Consider the following 4,884-nt stretch of genomic DNA (forward strand, 5'->3'; position numbering starts at 1 on the left):
AATATTTTCACAAAAAAGTGAAATTTTCAAAAATCCAGAAAATTGGCTGAAAACGACTAAATATCAAGGACTCATTGGGCGAGTCACTCTGGAACTGAAATCGGAATGCTCACTGACATTTCCTTTATCTGAAAGTCTCATAAAAGCCGGAAAAATGACTTAGTCCAAAAAAAATATTTTTTCAACTTTTTTCAATTTTACCCCCGTGGGATATATATTCTACCAACACACATTTGGAACTCTCCTGGGGTACCCTCACACATATTATTCCCTCATTTAGTGGATATTTTCACAAAAAAGTGAAATTTTCAAAAATTGGCTGAAAACGACTAAATATCAAGGACTCATTGGGGGAATCGCTCTGGAACTGAAATCGGAACACTCACTGATATTTCCTCTATCTGAAAGTCTGATAAACGCCGGAAAAATGACTAAATCCAAAAAAAAAATTTTTCAACTTTTTTCAATTTTACCCCCGTGGGATATATATTCTACCCACACACATTTGGAACTCTCCTGGGGTACCCTCACACATATTATTCCCTCATTTAGTGGATATTTTCACAAAAAAGTGAAATTTTCAAAAATCCAAAATATTGGCTGAAAAAGACTAAATATCAAGGACTCATTGGGCGAATCGCTCTGGAACTGAAATCGGAACGCTCACTGACATTTGTCCTATCTGAAAGTCTGATCAACGCCGGAAAAATGACTAAGTCCAAAAAAAAAATTTTTTCAACTTTTTTCAATTTTACCCACGTGGGATATATATTCTACCCACACACACTTGGAACTCTCCTGGGGTACCCTCACACATATTATTCCCTCATTTAGTGGATATTTTCACAAAAAAGTGAAATTTTCAAAAATCCAGAAAATTGGCTGAAAACGACTAAATATCAAGGACTCATTGGGCGAATCGCTCTGGAACTGAAATCGGAATGCTCACTGACATTTCCTTTATATGAAAGTCTGATAAACGCCGGAAAAATGACTTAGTCCAAAAAAAATATTTTTTCAACTTTTTTCAATTTTACCCCCGTGGGATATATATTCTACCAACACACATTTGGAACTCTCCTGGGGTACCCTCACACATATTATTCCCTCATTTAGTGGATATTTTCACAAAAAAGTGAAATTTTCAAAAATTGGCTGAAAACGACTAAATATCAAGGACTCATTGGGGGAATCGCTCTGGAACTGAAATCGGAACGCTCACTGATATTTCCCCTACCTGAAAGTTTAATAAACGCCGGAAAAATGACTAAGTCCCAAAAAAAAAATTTTCAACTTTTTTCAATTTTACCCACGTGGGATATATATTCTACCCACACACATTTGGAACTCTCCTGGGGTACCCTCACACATATTATTCCCTCATTTAGTGGATATTTTCACAAAAAAGTGAAGTTTTCAAAAATTGGCTGAAAACGACTAAATATCAAGGACTCATTGGGGGAATCGCTCTGGAACTGAAATCGGAACGCTCACTGATATTTCCCCTATCTGAAAGTCTGATAAACGCCGGAAAAATGACTAAGTCCAAAAAAAAAATTTTTCAACTTTTTTCAATTTTACCCACGTGGGATATATATTCTACCCACACACATTTGGAACTCTCCTGGGGTACCCTCACGCATATTATTCCCTCATTTAGTGAATATTTTCACAAAAAAGTGAAATTTTCAAAAATCCAGAAAATTGGCTGAAAACGACTAAATATCAAGGACTCATTGGGCGAGTCGCTCTGGAACTGAAATCGGAATGCTCACTTACATTTCCTTTATCTGAAAGTCTGATAAACGCCGGAAAAATGACTTAGTCCAAAAAAAATATTTTTTCAACTTTTTTCAATTTTACCCCCGTGGGATATATATTCTACCCACACACATTTGGAACTCTCCTGGGGTACCCTCACACATATTATTCCCTCATTTAGTGGATATTTTCACAAAAAAGTGAAATTTTCAAAAATTGGCTGAAAACGACTAAATATCAAGGACTCATTGGGGGAATCGCTCTGGAACTGAAATCGGAACGCTTACTGATATTTCCCCTATCTGAAAGTCTGATAAACGCCGGAAAAATGACTAAGTCCAAAAAAAAAATTTTTCAACTTTTTTCAATTTTACCCACGTGGGATATATATTCTACCCACACACATTTGGAACTCTCCTGGGGTACCCTCACACATATTATTCCCTCATTTAGTGAATATTTTCACAAAAAAGTGAAATTTTCAAAAATCCAGAAAATTGGCTGAAAACGACTAAATATCAAGGACTCATTGGGCGAATCGCTCTGGAACTGAAATCGGAATGCTCACTGACATTTCCTTTATATGAAAGTCTGATAAACGCCGGAAAAATGACTTAGTCCAAAAAAAATATTTTTTCAACTTTTATCAATTTTACCCCCGTGGGATATATATTCTACCAACACACATTTGGAACTCTCCTGGGGTACCCTCACACATATTATTCCCTCATTTAGTGGATATTTTCACAAAAAAGTGAAATTCTCAAAAATCCAAAATATTGGCTGAAAAAGACTAAATATCAAGGACTCATTGGGCGAATCGCTCTGGAACTGAAATCGGAACGCTCACTGATATTTCCCCTATCTGAAAGTCTGATAAACGCCGGAAAAATGACTAAGTCCAAAAAAAAAATTTTTCAACTTTTTTCAATTTTACCCCCGTGGGATATATATTCTACCCACACACATTTGGAACTCTCCTGGGGTACCCTCACACATATTATTCCCTCATTTAGTGGATATTTTCACAAAAAAAGTGAAATTTTCAAAAATTGGCTGAAAACGACTAAATATCAAGGACTCATTGGGCTAATCGCTCTGGAACTGAAATCGGAACGCTCACTGACATTTGTCCTATCTGAAAGTCTGATCAACGCCGGAAAAATGACTACGTCCAAAAAAAAAAATTTTCCAACTTTTTTCAATTTAACCCCTGTGGGATATATATTCTACCCACACACATTTGGAACTCTCCTGGGGTTCCCTCACACATATTATTCCCTCATTTAGTGGATATTTTCACAAAAAAGTGAAATTTTCAAAAATCCAGAAAATTGGCTGAAAACGACTAAATATCAAGGACTCATTGGGCGAATGGCTCTGGAACTGAAATCGGAATGCTCACTGACATTTCCTTTATCTGAAAGTCTGATAAACGCCGGAAAAATGACTTAGTCCAAAAACAATATTTTTTCAACTTTTTCAATTTTACCCCCGTGGGATATATATTCTACCAACACACATTTGGAACTCTCCTGGGGTACCCTCACACATATTATTCCCTCATTTAGTGGATATTTTCACAAAAAAGTGAAATTTTCAAAAATCCAAAATATTGGCTGAAAAATACTAAATATCAAGGACTCATTGGGCGAATCGCTCTGGAACTGAAATCGGAATGCTCACTGACATTTCCCCAATCTGAAAGTCTGATAAACGCCGGAAAAATGACTAAGTACAAAAAAAAATGTTTTCAACTATTTTCAATTTTACCCCCGTGGGATATATATTCTACCCACACACATTTGGAACCCTCCTGGGGTACCCTCACATACTATTTCCTCATTTAGTGGATATTTTCACAAAAAAGTGAAAGTTTCAATATTCCAGAAAATTGACTGAAAATGACTAAATATCAAGGACTCATTGGGCGAATCGCTCTGGAACTGAAATCGGAATGCTCACTGACATTTCCTTTAGCTGAAAGTCTGATAAACGCCGGAAAAATGACTTAGTCCAAAAAAAATATTTTTTCAACTTTTTTCAATTTTACCCCCGTGGGATATATATTCTACCACCACACATTTGGAACTCTCCTTGGGTACCCTCACACATATTATTCCCTCATTTAGTGGATATTTTCACAAAAAGTGAAATTTTCAAAAATTGGCTGAAAACGACTAAATATCAAGGACTCATTGGGCGAATCGCTCTGGAACTGAAATCGGAACGCTCACTGATATTTCCCCTATCTGAAAGTCTGATAAACGCCGGAAAAATGACTTAGTCCAAAAAAAATATTTTTTCAACTTTTATCAATTTTACCCCCGTGGGATATATATTCTACCAACACACATTTGGAACTCTCCTGGGGTACCCTCACACATATTATTCCCTCATTTAGTGGATATTTTCACAAAAAAGTGAAATTTTCAAAAATCCAAAATATTGGCTGAAAAAGACTAAATATCAAGGACTCATTGGGCGAATCGCTCTGGAACTGAAATCGGAACGCTCACTGATATTTCCCCTATCTGAAAGTCTGATAAACGCCGGAAAAATGACTAAGTCCAAAAAAAAAATTTTTCAACTTTTTTCAATTTTACCCCCGTGGGATATATATTCTACCCACACACATTTGGAACTCTCCTGGGGTACCCTCACACATACAGTCATGGCCAAAAGTATTGAGAATGACACCAAAATTATATTTTCACATGATCTGCTGGCCTCTGGTTTTTATTAGTGTTTGTCTGATGCTTATATCACATGCAGAAATATAATTGCAATCATATTATGAGTACCAATAGGTTATATTGACAGTTAGAATGAGTTAATGCAGCAAGTCAATATTTGCAGTGTTGCCCCTTCTTCTTCAAGACCTCGGTAATTATCTCTGGCATGCTCTCAATCAACTTTTGGACCAAATCCTGACTGATAGCAGTCCATTCTTGCATAATCAATGCTTGCATTTTGCCAGAATTTGTTGGTTTTTGTTTGTCCACCCGTCTCTTGATGATTGACCACAAGTTCTCAATGGGATTAAGATCTGGGGAGTTTCCAGGCCATGGACCCAAAATCTCTAGGTTTTGTTCAATGAGCCATTTAGTTATCACCTTTGCT

This window comes from Phyllobates terribilis, unplaced genomic scaffold (assembly GCF_046119375.1).
Source record: "Phyllobates terribilis strain yellow unplaced genomic scaffold, ASM4611937v1 Scaffold_226__1_contigs__length_3207580, whole genome shotgun sequence".
In the NCBI taxonomy this organism is placed as follows: domain Eukaryota; kingdom Metazoa; phylum Chordata; class Amphibia; order Anura; family Dendrobatidae; genus Phyllobates; species Phyllobates terribilis.